Raw genomic sequence first — 23483 nt, forward strand, 5'->3', positions numbered from 1 at the left:
TGGTAACAGTGCTTTCCACTGCCGGGTTGAAAACAATGATTTTTAATCAGCTCTCCATATATAACTTTTAATGAGTACATCACAGCCATACGCTGAGATTAAATGGGGATGAAGACTTGTTTTCTCGTACTTGATAGGTACAGAGTAAGCATCCTCTGAGTCTGAAAATAAATGCAAAAGGGGAGATATCTATTATCAGCAAGGTCTCATTTGTCTTTTGTTCTTTAGACCAGAGTTCTTATCACCACCTGAGTCTGATAGAACCAATATTACCAAGAAAGCAGGGGACAAAAGGGATCAAAGACAGGGGAAAAAAAGGAAGCAAAGACAAAAAAAAAAAAAAAGTTTCAAAAACAAAACAGGGAGTTTGTTTTTACTTCCAATACTTTATCATTTAAAGTTATTTTTAAAGTCCTTTTTTCTTAAGGCACTCCAGTACTATCATGGTAATAAGCATGGGGAAAACAATGGAGGATTAGAAACCACAGACTTTCTAACATCAAGCATCTAAAGGCCAGGCCTGAGGAAATAGGAGAAAATACTGGTGGAAGTCAGTGAGTTGCACTTAAAGGTAGATAAACACTTCAAAAGAGAAAGAGATTAGTAAAGTATTTCAGAAGGCAGCGGTTCTCCCCAGAGAAAGTTCTCAGAATTGTAATGCAACCAACATCGGCAAAGGATTTAGTTGCGCTATAATTGGATAAAATCTCTTATTTGTGCACGATTAATTTATCCGCTGGTAAAACCAGAGGGAAAACTGTACTGGTGATATTAGCCATAATTTTATGGTTTCATTCATCAGCAGGCACATAGAAGTAGGCATTACCAATTGTATATGGAAGATTCTGCTAATTTCTAAGTAGCATTTATTTTCGCATGTATGTGATACTAGATGGAGGAACAGTAGAGACTTTCTTCTTCTTGTTAATGTGATAGTTTACTTTTTAAGAAAAGATACCAAAAGACACTTAATAGATGGCACAGAGATAAGAATCCCCCCAAAACAGATATGACTATATAACCAATCTACCTCAATTAATAGATCTCCAGTACTCAAAGCCCTGCAGTAAGAGAGAACTAAAATGCTACTGAGTCAGCATTACGTTTTCAGTGCGTTTGAGATGGTTTCAGGAGATAAGTCACACTGTCTAAAAGTAATGAAGTCTGAAAGGTTGGCCGTTGGGAATCCTTGTCACAAACACATATCTTCTCATGCTCTGACAGTATTAATAATTTCTTTTCATAGACAAAAGACCTTCAAAACCCTGGGCCATATCAGGAGGAAGTAAGAGAAGCTGAAAAAGCAGTTAAAATTAAAACCCACACTTGAATTTGAAATTGTAAGAAGAGAAGTTATTGCATATTAAATGACACTAATAGTGATGGACAATAAAAATTATCAGTATAACTAATTACATTTGCAGGGAGATAAGAGTGAGTGTGTGTGTGTGTGTGTGTGTGTGTGTGTGTGTTCATGGTATATTGTGCGTGCATTTGCAGGGAGATAAGAGTGAGTGTGTGTGGGTGTGGGTGTGTGTGTTCATGGTATATTGTGCGTGCATTTGCAGGGAGATAAGAGTGAGTGTGTGTGGGTGTGGGTGTGTGTGCGTGTGTTCATGGTATATTGTGCGTGCATTTATGACTATTATCCTAAAAGTTTTAGGTTGTTAAAGTCCTGCAAAGGAAATTTTCTTTTTTTCTGAAACAAGAAAGTCCTTTTCCTTCCCCACCCCCAAAGTATGGTAATAAAATTTCTTTGCAGTATGCAGTACTATCTTGTGGTTTTGTGGTATTGATCTGTATAAGGAGCCTTTTCCTTTATATCTCTGTTCCGCAATGGTAGTATATATCATGTTTTTATGTCACAGATATACACTACCTACTCTATAAGACAGATACAAGAAGAAAATACAAAACGAATCGACTTGATCTATCAGATACTGTTGCAAACAAACAAACAAAAAACTTTAAAACCAGCTTCTTATAATAAAAAAGAGATTGCATAATATTCAGTTCCGATACCGTTTTATTGAGTACTCGAGAGACACTCAGATTTCATTACATTTCAGCCAACAGTGTAGTTATTAGTTTTTGGAACAAATTTGGCTCTACCCATGTGCAAACAAAAAGAAAGAGATACAAACCTTTTTGTTGCTCAGGAAACTTCATACAAATGGTAATAAAAGGTAGTTACTTTCCCCCTGAAATAGTTCACTTTAGTGCGATAGGTTCTATTTTCTCAGCTGTCAGTACTATTATTGGCGTAAAGACTGGGTGTATAGCTAGAATTTTCCAATTCCCTTAAGTGGGGGATTCTGTGTCTCAAGAAATGGTGCATTTCAAGTCCTTTTCAACCTGTCAGTATTTGAGAGTTATTAACTTCAACTTCCTTTCTGCCTTTTGAAATCTGACACTGATTTGTCCCATATTTCCCAGAGGCCTCTATGTGCAATTAGCCATTGGATTCACTGAGTAATTACTTCATTTTTCATGTAAAATGCTCTTGATTTATTATATACTTGGGAGGCAATGGCAGAGATAGGTCAACAGCAGTTAGAGGAGATTAAAGTAGATATTCTATTTAACCGTGGAAGCAATCAATCCCCAGAAGTCCGCTAGGCAAGAGCAAGAAGGGTGCCACTCAAAGTTGAACAGTGATTTTCCAGATGAATTTGCCACTGCTTTGAAAATCCACTGAGTAATGGGAGGACATTTTTAAAAACCCTACCTTACAAACTCAGTCTAAGTGAGTAGTCAAATGATACACCACTTAGGATACATTCAAGAAACAATGGTTTTAATCTGCAGCAAGAATTTTACAGCTCTTCTGCACTGTACATCAGTGCAGTTTTACTATTTAAAAGGGAAAAAAAAAAGGAGGCCATCGTCACACTCTTTCTGCCGTCCTTTAAGGAGAATTTTGCTAGCAGTTACTGTGCTAATGCAATACTTTTCTAAATGGATTTTCCCTGTCTATGGATAAGTTACTCCGACTTAAATAAATGATACTTTGCAGGGTAATACAAAAGGTATGATTGGCTTAGAATGAAGAAAGATTGTTTCCTTTTGACTAGGTGCTCACATTTTATGTGTAGTTTTGTAGTTGATACTGTAGAGCTGAAAATTACACTTCCCTTGCTTGGGAAAACACAGTTTAGCAAGATGCCACTACTTTGTTTCTGTGTGTATGATTGCACCATCACTAGGCGCTTCCTCTGTGGGGCTGGCATCTGAAGAGAGGATAATTGAGTGACCTTGGATGGCTGGGGAGGAATGCCAAGTCGGAAATGGAAGCCTCCCCTGTGAAGGGAACTGCTGAGAGTTTTCGTTGCACGAGATAACAAAGCAAGGGTGGATCTTTCAAAAATTATAAAGCTGGCTCCAAAGGCACTAGACTGCCTTTTCCTCTGCCATTTCCGTTTTTATAGTTCTAATCCTAGTCATTGAGAGACAGTGAAATGGCTGGAAGGACTAGAAAAAAAGAAAGAAAAAGCTATTCCTTCGGGGTTGTCACCATTTACTTTAACAATATGTTAGTTATTGTTGGTGGCATTTAGGGTTTTTTTCCTGTAATCACATCTTCACCCCTCTTCCTTTAGAGACTACAGCATAATACCTCACCAATGGAGCCACTGTAATTTGATTCTTTTTAGTATTTATTTAGGGACACATATGGCTGTTTTTGAACAGCTGATCAGTGCATGCATAATTACTGCATTTGATAATAAATGATCCATTCTTGTCCACTTTCTTTTATCTTCAATTCTTTTTATTTAAAAAATGTAATGTTTATATATTTTTGAGAGAGAGAGACAGAGTGTGAGTGATGGAGGAGCAGAGAGAGAGGGAGACACAGAATCGCAGGCAGGCTCCAGGCTCTGAGCTGTCAGGACAGAGCCCGACACAGGGCTCGAACCCACAAACTGTGAGATCATGACTTGAGCCAAAGCTGGATGCTTAACTGAGTGAGCCACCCAGGCGCCTCATATCTTCGGCTTTCTTATATATTTTGGGCCATTGTGTCAAAGTGTGTTGAGAAAGGTAATAGGGTGAGCAGGTTTCCTTATGTAGGTTTAACCATATGGAAGCTCATTAGCACAAAGGGAATGGAGTTTATGGAATAAGAAGTCCAGGACCCCGAACTTTCCATTGTGGAGTATCAGCACTGTGTCTACATAGTTTCCTTAATACTGTCGCCTATTTTACCTAAATTAAAAGAGAAGGGGCAGAGATGAATGCAGAGAAAGAAAACGAATCATCTGTAGGTCAAAGTAGTGGGGAAGATTTACACCTAACATACTAAATGATGAATTCAGAGAGAAAATTCTATCTTTTAATTAAAAGAAATGACATGACAATAATTGCCAGTCCGGAATTCCTGTTTTTAGCAACTCAAATAAAACAATGTGGCCAGCTATATTTCACCCTGACACTTACAGTAATTTGGAAATGATTACAGCACGAACAAATGGACAAAACTAACAGCTTAAGTTTTATGTGGTTGGAGATTTTCCCCAAGGTGTGTCCTGTAAGCGTGATGCTGTTTTCTGAAAAGCATGGGTGAAGAATTAGTGCTACTTCGTTTTCCTGTCCCAAAACAAAGCAGGCCAAGGACTGAGGAAATCCCAGGAACATTCAGAGTCAAATCCTAGAGCCACGCAAGGCCTACCTGCTCACATTTAGCTCAAGCAAGCAGGGAATGGCTCACCGGACTTTGATGCACTTTTGGTTGCACGAGAAGCAATCATCTAACTTTATCATTTCTGAGCAATCCAAAAGACAGACACATTCTCTTCTTCACAGAGATTTTGTTAAAAAAAAAACTATTCTAACTTTAAAAAATATGGGACTTTGAGATACTCTTGCTGGGGATGTGTTAAGGGTGTTTTGAACTTCCATTCGTGTGAAATTTGACATTGCTGTTTCAAATACTCATTTCAGGTGTTTGCTCTAGCATTTAGGTTTCCGACATTCAGAGGAAAAACAGTATCAAAAGCATCTCAGGTGTTAACTCCTAATGCAATGAGAACTGAGCTCTCATTTTCGAAATACTCATAAAACCAAAGGACAAATTATGCCAAAATAAAGAATCTTAGGGGTTCAGGAGAGGAGGGCAGAGAGAGAGGGAGAGAGATTTCAAAGCATTGCATATATTAAACAAATAAACGGAACTTAAGACTATCATGATTTTTAGGCGTATTCTAGCTTGGCAACATTTCTGAACTTTGAGCCGTGCAGACTTCGCTCTTCTGGGGAATCTTCGTTCTGACAAAGTTGTTAATCAAAATATTTGTACAAGACACAGTACTCTTATTTTTATCTTTTATTAGCACCACAGGATTGCAGTCACTTTACATAACATTTGTAACTCAGACCTCAGGTGTTCTTTCTTTATGCTTGTTCTGTTCATAATTAAAATAAATAGCATTATTTCTTCTCTAAAGTGCTTACAATAGGGAAACTCGAGTTTGTGGAAGCTTTCTGCCCTTCTCGATAGGAATTGAGAGGTGGCTTTCTGCTGTGGCTATTATTTATTTTTATTGAGCACCAATTATGTCCAAGCCTGGTGCTCAGTCCTAGGCATAATAAGGAATAATGCTGTCATAGCCTCTTCTACTGGAATGAGACCACGATCCAATTAAGTAGTGCACATAAGAGCTTTGAAAGGGAAGAGCTGTGCAGTGCAGGTGTGACTATGGAAGGATTTAAGTGCATTTTAGGAGCTAATCTCCAGTACTTAAATTGGGTCGAGTGAGGGGCTGGGTTGTGAGAGCAGACAGGCCAAAGTTAACTTTCAACACACCAAAGCAGCAAAGAGAAGTGAGGATTAAGGGTGGATTGTAAAGAGGTGGCAAATTGAGGGGTTTGCCTCCTGATGGTGTGCACTTCCAGGAATAGAGATGGCCATTGTAGACAAGAAAGGAGCTTGGCATAGACGAAGGGTTACAGAGAGCAAGGGGGATTTAAAGTGCCCGCTATAAACAGGGAGAATGAGAGGTTAAGAGAGAACGAGAAGGCACTCCCTGGCAATACTAAGGAGACATGGCTGAAGTTAGAGACTCGAAGTAATTGTGACACTAAGGTGCAGTTTTGGGATTTTTCTCCTGTGACATACAAGTACACGTGTATGTACATGCGTGTGCTTGCACACACATGCAAGCAAATACACACACACACACACACACACACACTTCAGATTTTTAATAGAGATTGCCAGCTATATTCAAACAGGAACAGAAGATGGCATTTTTTCAAGGATACTGAAGGTATCTGCATATTTTGTTTTAAGAATCATATTCTCTATTTTAAGACTGAATATTCTCTACTTTTTCATTTCTCAGTTTATATCATGACAAACAGCCACACGTGGGCTTCGCTTGGCTTTACTGGCGAGCTCCTATACCATGTTAGTCCTTTTCGCGTTTCTCAACAAAGGCCGAGTTAACGTGTGGTGGGGGAGGGCGGGATAATTAAACATTCTCACTTCTGTTCCTCTCCCTTTGGGTTGCCCTTTGGATGGCTTTCCATCTCTGGATTTCTCCAAGTCATTTTGTAAATCAAAATTGTGTTACCGCTAACACTTCCCTTTTGCTGAAAAGAAGAGAGTTTTTAACTGGTTAGATTTGCCTGTACCCTCTTTGGAAATTCTTGAACAGAAAGGGTGCTGATTATTTGTTCTGGAATTATATATAAAAGCTCAAGCCATACAGGATTCACAAATCTGCAGTGCCAGTCTTCCATGACGGAATAAAGGCAGGCACAAAGGGAAAAATAATAAGAAAAAACAATCTGATACTTCTGATACACATGGAATTCATCTTCCAGAGGAAATTAATAACCATTTATGATTATAAAACTGTGAAGATTTATCATACATAACATGCTTTCAAAATGTTTTTATTACTTTCAATTTGTTTGATTTTAACACAATAATTCTTATAATTAGATTGTGATAAAAGATTTGGATAGTTTCTCTCTGCAAATCCATGAACTCATTAAAACCCCTTCCCACTACCTATTTAGTTTGTTTTCCCCTCAATTCTCCACCTGAGTTCTGAATGATTAAGCACATTAATCATTATTTAGCATCACTTCATAATGGGCTACACTGACCTGGATTATTGACATATCAATGGAGGTTTCGTTGGTGGACACTGAACCTCAAGCATATAACCCAAATCAAAACTTTTTTATTGTTCTTCCAGGTATATCATTTTCTGTTTAAGTATATTGCAAAAGTTGAAATTTCTAAGAACTATAGGAAGTGTTTGTTTGTTTGTTTTCCTATGATTCATGTTTTTTTTTTACTTCTGTGCCAGCAGAGAAAGCCAGGTGATGAGAGTGAGCGTAACAGATGCCATCCCTTGATCCAATCATCTTCATAGTAATAATGATGATAATAAAAAGTATCGTGAACTTAATCTCTTCTCACCTCTCACTTTACCTCTTTCCTGAACCCAACTCCCCCACACTCTTGTGGACTGCTGGGCATGTGCATTCTCTCAAGTCACTGTGCTGACCATATTATTCTTATATACAAGTTAAGTTCATCTGAACTTAGCTTGGGGAAGGAACTATGCTCTTAGAAAGAGCACGTCATCTGTTACTCGAGCAAATGAATTACTCAACAATGTTACCACTTGGCAGTTTCTATTTCTCCTGTCAATTCTTTTTCTTTACTTCACTTTTGGGCAGTTACTCAACTCTGTTTTTCAGTTCCTTATCTGTAAAATCTTGCATAGAGCAAGTGCTATATAATTGTAACTAATGACAATGATGGCACTACTGAGGATGTTGATGGACGTTTCACAGAAGGGCAATGGTGCAGGAAAGGAGAATGAGAGAATGAGTTAACTTTCAAGAATACTGATGGTTTTTCCCTGGACACATTGCTATGACTTCACCTAAAATCACCCTGGCTTTTAGGTCATTTTAAGAGGAACACAATGCACTCTCTCCGGAGATTACAATTTTAATCCAGTAAACTAAATGAGGTTATTATTGTCCTCTGACTCATAGTTAAAATAAGAATAACATGTTTTAGGAGTTTCTTGTAGCTGCTATCACACATTACCAGACACTTGGTTACTTGAAGACCAGAAATTTCTTCTCTCTTATTTCTAGAGTCCAGAAGTTAGAAATCAAGGTGATGCAGATACTGTATTCCAGAGGTTTTATGGGAGATTTTATTCCTTGGATCTTCAGTTTCTGTGGGAAGGCACGTGTTCCTTGGCTTGTGGCTGCCTGACTCTACTCTCTACCTCCATGGTCACATTGCTTCCTTTTATTATTTCTATGTATTTCTCCTCTCTACATGTCACCTGTCATTGGATATAGGTCCCAAATAAAAAATCCAGGATAGTCTCATGCCTAGATCCTTAATTTCATTTACAGAGTTCTTCCCAAATGAAATCACATTCACAATTCCAGAGATTTAGATGCAAACAAACCTTTTTGGAGCCATGATTCAACCTCCCTCAGATAAGAGGCTATATGTTTCCAAGGAACTGTGAAATTATCCTTCTTAATCAATATTAAAGTTACTTAATCTTTTTCCTTAATTGTAAAAGCTACCCAATCCTCAGTTGATGTCTTCGTCAAACCTCTTCCAGAATCTTCTTTGGCCACTCAAATTTATATCAGACTCCCATTTTCCATATGTTAATAGCATATATTGTCTGTGCTACTTATGTATTATTTTAAGGTTTGAGGCATTTACAAAAAAAGTTATGCTGTGATCCTTTCCTTGATATTTTGATTCAATTCAGCTTTAGAAAGGTTTCTGTTATTGATATTAAAAATAATTCCTTAGGTAATTTTTAAAGTACAGCCAAGGAGGCACTGCCTTATGCAATAATTCTTAAAAGATTGGTATCAAATTTTTTCTTTCAAAATCTAATGCTGGCTATTGGATCTATTCCACAAATGCATATATATATCTGTACACACAAACAAAATAACATATTAAAGATGTATTAAAATATATGTGTGCACACACCTGTCCATTCAAGCCCTTTCAGAGTCATAAACTTAAACTTGTATTTAAAAAATCCCTAAATAATTAATGATTTTTATGAATTGTTTCTTATTTCAAATTTTTCTAAAGCAAGTCCCACCAATTAAGTTAATTCTTTTTGGACCAGTTTTGCATTTTGAGGATTCAGTCACCCTGTGGCTTAAACCAAGCCTCTCGGTTAATAAAAATGTCTCATAATAGCCTACCACACGTGTCCTGAGGCCTCAGAGATAGAGTGGGCTCTTCCCTATTTTCACTAATGATAACAGTATCAGTGCCCCTACTGAAAGGCAGTCTCTTTTGACAGTTTTTATAAAATTGAAATTCTATGTTAGCCACCTGTGATAGGGTCTGTGATGTTCATAAAAGCAGTTTTCTTATTCCGTCTTCAAAGAGGTGACTGTGTTTTGAGTGACTGGCAGAGAGCAAGATTCTACATCATGTGGCAGAAACTACTGACCTCATCATGGCCCATTTCCTTTCAAATTGTGCAGGAAAATAAATGATGAAAAAATGTGAAGGAAATGTTTCAGAAACAATCTTTCATGTTTCTAACCACATTACACAACACACGGAAAGGCTAATACTGTATTTTATCTCGGTTAGTGAAACCCATAGTTATGCTTTCCACAGAGGGGAGAAAAAGATTTAAATACAGGTCTTGGTTTAATTTAGAACTGATTGCTCATTAATCTTTGGAATAGGTATGCAAGCTGTCTTCCAAATGAAGGGGAGGCTGTTGGCCGAGTACCCTAAACCCTACTGTGCTGTTTTCAATTTGTTTTTCCATATGATATTTAGTCTTTCATTCAGTGTTTAATACTAAACATTAATGGGGAAAATATTGCTTAATGAGCTGTTGTGTTGGGCAGAATGCAGCGAAACACGCCTCCTTTGCAAGAGCTCACCAGCTTGTGCCAGTATTTATATAGTGTCATTAATCATGAAGCATTTCATGCTCCTCTATCCTGGAAGACAAGGGTTTCCTGATGTCATGGAAACAGGCCCTTTTAAAACTGCTTTTGGATTAAGACATGGGATACCTAAGTACAGGACATCATATGGTTCAATTACTGTGAGGCAAATACCCCATTTAGGGTTCAGAGGTGCTTCTGTTGTGGATTTTATTAGTTCTAAATAGTGCAAGTCCAGAGTTAAGAACTCATCCTGCCAATGCCCAGGACCTAAAAATTATGCCATTAAAAAAGACCATCTAAATAGTCAGATACCTGATAGATCAATTCGTAGGGCAATGAGCATTAAAATAAGCTTGTCTGGTCCCAGGGAGACAGCTGTGCATCATAGATTTCCATGTGGCTTCAGGACTGCAAGGTGACCTGCAGGACAACTGCAGGAATGGCACAGGAGCACATGATAACCTGGAAATTTCTGACCTGATATTATCTCCCACACACAGTAATGAAAAATAATTAATAAAAAAATGGGAAAGAGAGAGAGAGAGAGAGAGAGAGAAAAGTCACTATATACACCTTTAATACAAATTCAGGAAGTCTACATTTTATCAGTTTAAGAAGTTAAAGGGAAAAGATGCTAAAATAAATAATAGTATTGAAGATAAAGAAAGGACATAGAGAGGTGAAGCCACGAATATCCCTGGAGCCCCTGACTGTCTGGAGGCATGCTGCTCCCTCTCGTCATCGCTAATAGTCTGGAGAGGACAGGCCTCTTCACTTTTTTGTCGTGAACCTATTTGGGTTGCTGCTTTGGCAGCAAAGGACAATCTGAGTAATAGGAAATATGTGTCAGTCAAAAAAGTTTTATTTGGTGTAATCCCTTGTCAGTAAAATGTGAATGTGTAGATTCTGTTTTAATAGACTGCCACTGGTCACTCAAAAAGAGAAGCTTGGAAGCTGTGAATGCCAGCCATCTTGGTTTACTTGAGATCTTCCAATGGCCTAAAGGCACTTTGGTCTGCAAAATCAGAAAAATACTTCACAAAGCTTATAATTGAGGAGGTTACTGTGTTGTACAAATGTGGATTAGAGGCTCTTTAGTCATAACAGGATTGGAACCTCTGGTAGGGAAGCTTGTTTCATCTATTTCTTTCATAATGCCTAGTGAAAGTCTGAAAAGGATTCATAGACTAATAAAATCTTAGGGCTAAAAGAACCTTATGGATTCTCTAGACCAATGCATTTTTTATCTTTCAGATATGTAAGTGTTTACTCAAGAACATACTGCTAATTAGAAACAAGCCTGAGATTACAAAAAGTGTCCCTCTAACTCCTCCATTGATGGTCAGTATGATCATCACAAAGCTTTTGCCCATTTTTCTGTCACCAGTTACATATATAACCCAATTAATGGTGAATCCACCTTGACATGCGTGGTCAGTTGTACTGATTGGCTATAATAATATGCAGTCTCTCAAGTAGGGGTTATTAGGTACCTGATTTTTTAAAGGGCTTTACATATATATGAACTTATTTGATCCTTACAGAACCCAAGAGGAATACACTATTGTCGTCACCTTCTTTCTGAATAGGATATCAAAGCACTGACAGCAGAAATAACGCATCTAACATCATGGAGCTCAAATGCTCACTGAGTTTTCCCAGGGCATAATACTAGTCCTAAGTGGCTGGGTCCATGGAGGCTCAAACACAGACTATGCCTAGAAACAGGCATTTTCCCATGAACTCTAACAGAAGCTTTTGTTATGTGTGAGTCTCCAGACAAAATTTCCTTTACTCTAGGAAGTTTTAGTTCAGAGATCTTGTTGTCCTGATTCCCTTTAGGCCTCTGTTGGGACCACTGGGGTCTTTACTTTCTTCTAATAAAGACACTTGCCCTGATTTCAATAATGGGTGAGGGTTCTGGTTCCAATTATCCTAAATGTTTTTAAATTTTTTGTAAAATTGGATTGACCTCTCCTTGAATTCTCTTGCTTTTCTTCCCTCCTCCCACCAAACCAGCAACACCATAGAGCAAGGATTTTAGAGTATGGTGAATCAAAACTTTCAGTCAAGTAAATTCATATTCCTCCTAAATTTATAACTTTCAGGTGTTTCCTCATGAACTAAATGTCTGTTTGAGGTGACTCATTTCTCACCCTTGATGTAAATAAATGAACATAAGTTTTGAACTCCTCAAAGTGTACCTTTTTAATCTCTGCTTAAGAGCCCTAGTCTTGCACATCTATTTCCATAATATTAATTAATATTTAATATTATATTAGGAATCACTTTAGATTAGATAATATATTAGATTAATATTTAAATCTAGTTTTTATTTAAGAGAGGAGTTTTCCTAATTTAGGGTCAGAGATGAGCTATTGTTTCTAAATTTTACTACTGAAACTTTCGAAGTATTATTCTATTTTGACTTTGTTTTGACAATATAGGAAATTAGGATTGGATAGAACTAGCCAATTTATCTTGTTGGGAATAAAGGATGCCATAATCTGGAATGCATTTATTCATTCCTTTATTCATTTAATTATGTATGCATTCATTTGTTCTGCTTTGCCATGTCTCCTTCCAAAATGATTTTATTGAACATAATTTTTTAAAGAAGAAAATCAAGAATTATGTATTAAAAAAGTGGAGTGCAGAGACGCCTGGGTGGCTCAGTCAACTGAGTGTCCGACCTTAGCTCAGGTCATGGGTCTGAGCTCTGCTGACAACTCAGAGCCTGGAGCCTTCTTCAGATTCTGTGTCTCCCTCTCTTTCTGCCCCTCCCCTACTCATACTCTGTCTCTCTCTGTCTCTCAAAAATAAATAAATGTTAAAAATATTTTTAAAAAATTAAGAGTGGAGTGCAAAAGTGTGGAGAGGATGATAGGAAAAAAAAGTAAGAGTAGCTACTAACATTGAGCTTTAACATTAGCTCTGAGTTTCTATAAGGCCAATTTTAAAAGGAAAGGACAGTGGATTGGGTAGCTGTCATTATCTAATAAAGGGAAACATAGCAGTTCATTAGGAAACACATACTTTTCTTTAATGTTGAATTCTGGGAGGAATTTCAACATGAGCTTTTAAAAGAAGCTTTGAAGAACACAGTGGATGTTGTCCTTGAAGCCAGTTTATTATTATTATTATTATTATTATTATTATTACTATTTTAAATTACAGAGACTTCTAAGGATGCCTGTTTCGTTGGAAAAGCTAAAAGCATAATTATTGTCAAAGGTCCTCAAAGCTATCTTTAATCCTACAGTTATGCAGCTCAGTTACGCAGTACTCTGGTGATTTCACTAGATAAAGGGATCAAGCTTAGAGGAAATGTGGTTTATACCATAATTGGATTTCTTGCTCTACAATGATTTAATAAATCAATTAGGTATCAAGTGTCCAATATGTCCCCTGAGCTGCATGAAGTACTTTGAGGTCATCCTCAAAATACAAGTTTTAAAAATTTATTCTTAATCTCAAGTGTATTACATTTTAGTTAGAAGAATACACTTACTTAAATAAGGATGTTGGAAAAATTCAGTTAAATTATATTTTTGTATGTTCTATTCTATATTAAACATAGTTTACTAGGAGTTAGCAAACTTTCTGTAAAGGCTTAGATGGCAAGTGTTTTAGGCTTTTCTGGCCATAAAAGGCTTCCTTGGCAGTTATTCAATCATAGCACTGTAGAAGGAAAGACACCATGGACAGCACTGAACAAATGGCATTGCGGAGTTTGGTGCACTGGTACTAGTTGCAAGCCTCTGTTACAGAAACTAGCGTTTAACTTAGTTCTAAACCTTGGTACACTGACTACAGATGTGTTATGAATTTAAGGGAATAGAGATCCTTAAGTAAACAGATAGTTGCTGAATGCTTTGATGAGGAGGATGAATTAGAACATGTCCCCAGTATGGTGTCTGCATGGCTCAGTTGGTTGAATTTTTGACTCTTGATTTTGGCTCAGGTCATGATCTCATGGTTCGTGGGATCCAGCCCCACGTTGGGCTCTGCTCTGACAGTGCAGAGTGCAGGATCTGCTTGGGATTCTCTCTCTCTCTTTCTCTCTCTGCCCCTCCCCACTTATGCGCGCTCTCTCTCTCTCTCTCTCTCTCTCTCTCTCTCTCTTTCTCTCTTCCAAAATAAATAAATTAATATTAAAAAAAATAAGAATGTGTCCTGAGTAGATAAAATGGCAGGTACATGCACACAGTGTGTGTATGTGTGTTTTGAGGATAAATAGTTTCAGGAGGGGGGTCACCTTAAGTTATGTAGTCAAATGGCTAAAGACAGTATCAGATAGCCTCTGACGATAACTGGATCCATTAATCAAAATGCTGAATTGCTCACAGAGTATCTGAGGGAAGATGTTCAGCCATGTTGGAATGTCTTCCTATTCCACCTTCATAAATATTTGTTCTTCAGAACTTTTCTAATTCAGAGCATATGTTACGGTATGTTTTTATTTAATTTATTTTTTATTTATTTTTTTAAATATTTATTTTTGAGAGAGAGAGAGAGAGCCAACAAGGAGCAGGGAAAGAGAATCCCAAGCAGGCTCTGCGCTGTCAGCACAGAGCCTGATACAGGGCTCCGACTCACAAACCTTGACAGCATGATCTGAGCCTAGATCAAGAGCAGGATGCTTCCCAACCGAGCCACTCAGGTGCCCCTGTTAGGATTTGCTTTTAACATTTAATGAATTTAATGAATAAATATTAGAGAGAAAATATGAAAGCCTTTGGATATCATGTTGACTTTTTTGCCTTCAAAGAGAATTCTAGAATAACAAAAGCATACCTTCTAGGATTACAACTGATAATATTACAGATATTCAGTAGTTGTCTTGCCTTTACTTGAAGGACTTTAAACCATCTTGAACTACTCTATGCATAACTCTGAATATTTTTGCAAATTGTATCCATTGAATACTGTGTGTATTTTGTAGACTTTTGTTTTATAAAGTTAATTCATGTTTTATCTATTGAATTATACTGAGGAAAATAAAATTGCCTTGGGCTGTTATACTATTATCATGTTGATGAGAGTTAAAAAAGAAAGCAATGTTATGTGGGCCAATATTTTCTTCTAAAACTGAAGTATTTCAAATGATATTTAGAAAAATTCTTTAATAAAATGCTTCATATTCGAAAAGAACAAAACAAAAAAACAGTGGTTATGGGAGCAAAATGTTACATTGTAAACTCAGAAATGTTATAGTCATTCTCCTTTGTTTGAAAACAGAAAAACAATGCAGATTCCTCAAAAGTGTAACTGATTTTAAAGCTAAATCAGTAATAGTAACACACACAGTAGGTTTAATTCGTATGGATTCATTCCTATACACATAGAAAGGTAATCTCTTTTTGTATCCTAATTTTTTGTTCTCAAAGAAACTTTTATTGTTTACAAATGAAATTCGTTAAAGGAGGGATTCTAAATTTGTTTTATTAAGAACTGGAGAAAATAACAAGCAATAAATTTGCTTTTGTGCAATACTTGTATACAATGCCTCTGCAATATCTGTTATCTTTTATCAATTTTACTACTCATTTGTGTTTATGCTAAATGATATTTAAATTTTTCCTTTTTTGATTATGAAATATTTTCAGTATAGAGAAAAATGAAATGCTTATGTACTCACTACCTGGGCTTAGTGGATATTAACATTTTACTACCTTTGCTTCTGTTTTCTTAATTTTTTTATGAAAAAAATAAAACATTATGGAAAGGACATTTCTCTCTCTTTCTTTCTACCCAGGAGTGTCTTTCCATGAATGTATAGTTTTATGATTTTTCTAAATAAATAGATATTCCCCAAGCAATATATGATATTTTTTTCTTATTTTAAAATGTATCTTGATGATATCATGTATTCATCCATTTATTTTATAACTTTTATTTTAAAAATGAGATTATCTTGGGAACATTTTAATGACAAGAAATTTGAATAGCTGAAGTTATTAAAATACAGTTACTAAATGTATTAGTAACACTTTCTAATTGGTTGAATAATAATAAACTTGAATTTGTTCAGTCATCAATCATATTTTGATTTCTTATTCAAATATAATATATTGTGTTCATGTGAGCAAAGCAAGGTTAATGTGAGTACCTTGGTAATTCAAATAAACACATTTATTTATACAAAGCTGGAAATCATGAATTCTCCAGAGGGAAACTCTCCATAAATCCTTTCTGAATCTTCAGGCCTTTATTTCAGTAACTGTTATTCATTGTGGAGTGGGGATACTAAGGAACCAGGAATGAGATTGGTAGCTCTCTCACAGAAGTTGCAGAATTCCAGGTATAATCAGGAAGCTAATATAGTTTTATGATGATGAAAACACTGTACTTATAAAACAGAATGGAAATAAGTAGATATTTGGGCCCTGAATTTAAACTGAGACAAATGTCTCTGTATGAAATGGACTATTACAGGTTTATCTTCAATTCATTTCAGAAATACACTACAGTAGACCAGTGGACCAGATAATCACATATAGTTGAAAGTGTGAACAATGCAGTGTAGCCATTCATTGCTTTTACATTCTGTAGCAGGCAGAAAATTGGTAAGAATTCAAAATGCCTGTAAATAGCATCCTCTTCTGAATAGAGATTTCCAGAATGTTTACTAAATAAGACAATGGAAACTTGCTAAATCAACTGGTTTTCTTATGTCAGCCACAAAAGCACACCTGAAGAATAAATTTTCTGCATTGAATTTCTGAATTCTATACAATTTACTTGAGAAAACCTTAATGTAAACTGTTGCCTAAGGCATCTCCTTCCAACACTCAGCAACGCATTTTGCATGTCTGTCTTCATTGTTTCTACCTCACTTTCCCATTCATTAATTTTTACTCTCAAACAATTAATTTTTTAGGCACACTGCCATTCTCTGTCTACATATGAAGAAATGCCCCGCACTAAGTCTCAGTCCCACTACTAAATGCATTTTATATTGTACAAACCAGGTCTAGATCTTTGAACAAGGTGAATGTCCCAGTAAGTGTGGCTAATTCAAGTCCAAAAAAATAGATTTTATTGAATCACATTTAGGGACTTGGGATACGCCAGGCAGCAATGTCTTAGCAAGATCAATTTGAGAACTTTGATTAAGTATACAGTACTGTGTATGCTTAATCAAACTTTATTTTACTCAGACCTATTTAACCAGGTTTGCAAATACAGAGTCCATATTTTTAAAGAGATAAATCTCCACTCGGTCCGAATCCACCTAGTGATTACGAGCTGCTTACTTTACTTCCTAATAATGTGGATGTAGGCTTGGGGTCACAGAACGGAATTTACCCAAGAGTTGTTGATTCAGCTAAAACAAAAATGCCATGTCAAACCTCCTTCTTCTGTTAGTGCTAGTTATTGCCAGGAAATAGCTTTCGGAAAAGGAGTTCTTAAATTTAATCTTCACTTGATTGAATTAAGCACACATATCTGAAAAGAGAGTAAGAAAAGGAAAAAAAAAAAAAAGAGTTATCTCATTGCCAAACTGTTAAAAAATGGATAGACCTTTTGAGGGAAAAATATCTGACTACAACTTATTTCAAGGGCACAGTCAGGGCATTTTTTTTTCAAGTAAGAAAGGTTACACACTTGTATCCCGTCAGCCATTCTATTGTTTTCATTAAAGACTGAAGAATGAAAGACCATGAGAATATTCAGCTGCACCTGATAAGATTCTTTTCTTTAAAGATGACCCCAACCTGTAGAAGATGATTTATGAAATCATGGTTTTCATTATTGGACTTGGTGCTGACTGTGTTGTTTTTGATTGATGGGCCTATAGTTTTTGTCTTCTTTTGTCTTCAGTAGAGAACAAGGACATAAGAACACTGCTAGCAGATGGATGAAATTATGTAAAAAGCAGCACCATTTAGGGATGCGTCGTTTTAAAGAAATGTAGAGAAAGTATTCTAATACCTTAGATATATAATAAAACATGAGGCTTTATTTTATGTTTTAAAATATGGATTATTATTTTTAAAGAATATACATAAACCATGGCAGACAATTTGTAAAAGTTTTCATTTGCTGTTGATGAAAATAATACTAAGATGCAAAAAAAAAAAAAAAAAAAAAAAAAGGGACATTTCATTCCCAGACATAAAATATGTTGTTTTATAGACAAACAGAAAATAAATTTGTCTGTTTTTATAGTATATTAGGGAGTGTGTGTGTGTGTGTGTGTGTGTGTGTGTGTTTGCTAGAGTTAATTTTCCTACAGCTTAAATACCAGGGGATTTTTCATCACATAAACAATATCCAATATGAAATAATATTTTTTCTTATTTTCTGTAAATGCAGAGATTGTGTCTGTGCATGTGTGTGTATGTGTATGTGTTCTTTAAAACTTCTCAAAATATTATAGGCAAGCCTGTAATTGATGGGGATAGAGTTTCACAGCATCTGTGGAAATGGTAGAGATCCAGCTAGGGCCACAGACAGTGTGAAACATCTCCATTCCCCTCCTTTGAAATACTTTCTAGTTACTCTCAGAATCTATTCTCACTTGATATTTTGTGCAGTCTGATTTCTCAAAGAGAACTTGAAATAAGTTGTTTAAATGCCACATAGATGTTATCAGTACAACTCCTTATACACGATTGATATAATCCACTTGTTAATGAGTAATGCCTACTTTTTATTAAGCATTCTCATTGTATGCATCTAATTTTTAAAAAATTTTTAACACTTATTTATTTTTGAGAGAGAGAGAAAGAGACAGAATGTGAGCGGGGAGGGGCAGAGAGAGACGGAGATAGAGAATCTGAAGCAGGCTCCGGGCTCTGAGCTGTCTGTGCAGGGCCTGATGCAGGGCTTGAACTCAAGGACCCTGAGATCATGACGTGAGCCGAAGTCAGACATTTAACTGACTGAGCCACCTAGGTGCCCCTAATTATTTTGTTAATTAATTTATTTATTTATTTTAAGAGAAAGAGCAGGAGAGGGAGAGAAAGAGAAAGAGAGAGAGAGACAGAGAGAGAGAGAGAGAGAGAGAGAGAGAGAGAATCTCAAGCAGGAGCTGTGCTGATAGTGTGGAGCCTGATGTCGAACTCACAAACAGTGAGATCATGACGTGAATCAAAATCAAGAGTAGGATGCTTAACCAACTGAGCCACCCAGCTACTCTTATACGCATCTAATTCTTAATGTATCCATATATAGATTTTTGTTGGACAAATTACATTGTTTTCTATGTTTCACTAAAAGTTCAATCAAAAAGTAGGCAGGCATGATCCAAGCATAAATGCTATAAAAGTCAGGGGACCCTTTTTAAGAAAAGTATCTAAAATTATAAATGTGTATATTGCATAAAGAAGTAAATGCGAATTAGGAAGAGATCTGTACAAGTGAGAATCCCTAAAAGTTAAGCTTCGTGAACTTGATGGCAAACTTGTCCCTGCATTTCTTTTCAAATGGAGTCTTATCAAACATAGATAAGACCCATCAGTTATGGTGACTTGAGCAGTCTCTACCACCACCACCACCACCACCATCATCATTTATGGAGCAGTTACAACTGTGGCAGATGCTGTACAAGGACTTGGCATTCATGATCTCATTTAATTCTCCTAAGAAGGCTATGAGGCATGTATGATCTTCTTATCTGCATGTTAGAGATGAGGCAGTTAATACCCAAGGAGGTTAAATCATATGCCCCAGAGCATACAGCTAGTAAATGGGGGAATAAAAATTCTGATTCAAGTTTATAGGGATTTAGACTCAATGAAATTAAATAGGACACTATCCTATATTGTATATATACAATGAAAAACAACAACAACAACGAAAAACTAATGGAAGCGTTTTCATATTTATTCAGAACAGTACTCCAATTTACAGTGATTGTATATTACATAAATAATTCAGGAATTGCAATGCGACAGATTTAATATCAGAATCTTTCTGGATATTAATCCTAAGAGGAGCACTGGAACGTTCAAAGCTCATCACAATTTCAGGCCTCATTGACACCATTTATCCTGCATGTTGATTGGGAAGAGTGGTTTTCTTTAGTAAGGAAGGAAGTGTTGCCACAACAAATTTCTTGGCTTCCAAATTTCACCTACTTGTTTATAGCTAACAAAAATTTAACAGCACTCTGATGAGAAATTTCAGGGGTCATGTAAAAGGTCTACTTTTGCATACATTTCATCCTCTTAAAAATTCAAACACAGCTACTCTGTAAGTAGAGGATGTAATGTAAAGATGTTAAAAATATGCCTTTCAAATTAAAGTACACAGTTCAAGACTTGGCTGCTTTATAAGTGGAAAACAAAAACACAATTATTAAATCCCTGAACAGCACAGCAATGCATGTATATATTTTTTTATAAATGAGGCACATTAAAATGCAAAACACTCAATAGTTTTAAGAAAATGCTTTTACTGAAGATATAGAAATAATGATGCATATTAATAACTCGTAGTTCAGTGTAGCTGTTGGGTCTTGGCTCCCCCACTTATCAACCCGATAGAAACCTTGGACAGAGCTTTCCAAAATTGTCTGCTATCATTTTCCAAGAGGAAAAGAGTGAACATCAGAAAACAAGGGGAACCTCCAGCTCCAGACCAAATTTATAAGTCTTTATTTAGAAATACTGTAAAATTTCTCTACCTAAGTGCATATGAAAATTAAATTCTCTATAACATGCACATGTTGGTTTTCATAGGAAAAAGGTTTAAGTGTTGAAGTAAGCTGCATTTTTTCTTCCAAATCTTCATGTAAATTTGTGAGTTCCAGGAAGATGTCCGTGAGCTATCAAAGCAGACACTGCACCAGCTAAAATTAAACAGGCAAGGAAGACTTTATTCAAGATTACTGCAACACAAGGGAGAGACTGACTGCCGAAACAAAAGTTGGGGGGGGTGGTTTAAGCCCTAGGTGAGCCATAGGCAAGTACTGGAGGCCATTGTAGGAGAGGTTGATCCGTGGGTGGTGTCAAGTTACTTTATTCCTGAGTTTGCAGATGTTTTCTTGTTGTTTTTCTCTGACTACAGCATCTGTTTGCTAATTGCCACCTATCTAAGAAGTTGGCTCCTAAGCTCCCACAGAGAGTAGGAGATAGGGGTGCTAGCTCCTCCAAAATTTACATTTTAAAGAGATGGTTCCTATCCTTGAGAAAGGCATTTCCTGGGTTACAAAACTGAGAAGAGTCAGGGAGAAGATTTGCAAATATTTCAGAGAAATAAAGAACAAATTCACAATTTCAAGCTTACTACAACTCTAAGAACAGGGAGTTCAGGGATCTAGAGGCAGGAAGAAACACATCGAAAGTTTATTCGGGCAGAGTGTCCTTGGTCAGAACTCAGTTATGTAAGCTCAGCAAGAATAAAGATTGTTCATGAGGACTTTATAAGTCCTTTTATAAGGAATCTCCAGGTTGAACTTTTAGTAGCTGCTCTGGGCCAGAAGCCAAGCCAAGCCAGCACTTTCCATCAGATGGGCCTGGAATACCTGTTAAATTGGGCAGACTCCTCTTCCCGAGGTTCTCAACATATGCTGAAGTTCCTACCCCTGCCAAGAAGAGACCTTCTTTACTCACCTGGGGAGGCTGCTGGGAACTCTGTGAGCAAGGTATCCAGCCAACATTTCCACGAGGCTTTATGGCTCCATGTTCCATAAAGTCAACCTTAGTTCCTTAAAGCTGTCAGGTCATATCTGAGCCTATGCATGACTCTCAAACAGGACATTCCAGTCAAAGCCTTGGTAAGACAACCAGTATTTCCAATGGTGTCCTACTATTAAATGAACAGATTCTTATTGAACTTATGCAAACAATTGTAATGGCCATGAAAGAAAGAATACTCACTGAGTTTCTAAATTTCAGATGGTTTAAGTAGAGAGAAAAGTTGAATGCTCTAGATTACAAACACTTTATAATATTTCTGTATGTCACAGATATCTCACGAGAAAGTCTCTTAATCTGCATAAACAAACATTAAAGGACCAACAATATTTCCAACAAAAGTCACAAAACTATAATTTTATCAATTCGCTTGGTCCCATGTTTTTAATTTTTGTTCAGCTTGAATGCAGCGCTTAGCTCTAGAAGTTTCTACCCATTTTAGCATTAATCTTAAAAGATGTTAAATACAGCATTTGTCCCAAAACTCCTCTTTACAACTTCCCTTAAAGACGAAACACGTTCTGTGACAGAATCTAAATATCTGAGGAGTTCATTATGATGCACTTTGACAAAGAAATTTAGTGACACTTAACATTTTGATTACTAAAGGTATTAAGTAATGATCTTATACCAAAACATTAAAACTTTAGGGAATGCACATACATTTGAGCAGTTGCAGCATTTACCCAGATAGTATAACCTATACAACAGTGCTTTTTAAGTAACTTGGCATCCTAAATGAAAAGGCCTAATTGGTCAAAAGACTTTGAGTACTGGGAAATTTGTTAAAACCTTAGGAAATTACAAAGCACATCCTAAATAGAATCACAAATTGTTACAAATCTGAAAACTATATTTATTTAACCAAAGTGGCAATAAAAGATCTTATTTGCCTTTGGGATCCTTCAGCAAAACCTAACCTTTTTTTTTTTTTTTTTTTTTTAACCTCAGAGAAGTTTTAACTAAGCAATCAAAGACCTGATAAAGATAAGACCTAAAGCTTTATTCTTGCTGAGCTTATGTAAATAATTAGGCCAGGATTGTTAAGAATGGACTCGTTCCACCAATGCTTTAGTTTCGATTTGGCTATTTCTGTTAATGGAGGTTTTTTTAGACAGAAAAACTGTTTCAGCAATGCACTACTGTAAATGTAGTTCTAGTTCTGAGTGTTTTTAAATATTTGTTGTTGGATCTCAGGCTTGTTAGTCTGTGAGGATGATATTTAAAATGGGGGTCACGCCTTTCCAAAAGACTTAAAGGTGGAATCCACAGATATGTAACTAAACAAAAAGTTCAGCCCAAAGTTCAGCCCCTATTAAAGTTTCAGATATCTCTCTGGAGTTAAGTGGACCGAATCAGAAAAAACCCTAAACCTGGTGAGGTGATCCAGATCCAGTCGATCAACTTGAACTGATCCTCAAAAAGACTCTGACTCCAGAGATCTCCAGCCCTGCTCCAGCCACACCCCGGGAGCTGGCTGGTCTAGCATGGCAGAAGCCTGAGGAATCATAGGTCCAGTAAAATAAACTGTCCTGACTCTTTGCCATTGGACTGTTAAATGTTGCCCCAGAAAGCTGGGGAAACAGCAAAAGTTCCTGTTGGATGTTCTGTTGGTATTAATTGCCTCTGATCTGGGCATGGGATTTCAACATGGCAGAAGGTAAGGGGAGCCTATGCCTCTACTGCCAGACTCTAATGGGGGGTTCTCAGGTGGCCACTAGATGGCCCACCAATTTGGCTAAGGTTAGTAATGTAGAAAGAATTATGAAGGCGTATTGCACTTATACACCCAAGGATCCTGAACAGATTGACTGTCATTCTTGCTTTTGTAAACCAGACAGCACCAGATATTAGAAACCCTAAAAGAGACCCTTACCAAATTAACCATGGAGACTGGCGGAA

The 23483-nt window shown here is 36.6% G+C and overlaps 1 protein-coding gene across 5 annotated transcripts in view; it reads left to right on the forward strand.

Moving 5' to 3' along the window:
* Nucleotides 1-23483, forward strand: part of PCDH9 (protocadherin 9) — an 886464-nt gene that overhangs the window by 665265 nt on the left and 197716 nt on the right. The gene's annotated exons all lie outside the window — the stretch shown is intronic.

This window comes from Suricata suricatta, chromosome 4, assembly GCF_006229205.1.
Source record: "Suricata suricatta isolate VVHF042 chromosome 4, meerkat_22Aug2017_6uvM2_HiC, whole genome shotgun sequence".
In the NCBI taxonomy this organism is placed as follows: domain Eukaryota; kingdom Metazoa; phylum Chordata; class Mammalia; order Carnivora; family Herpestidae; genus Suricata; species Suricata suricatta.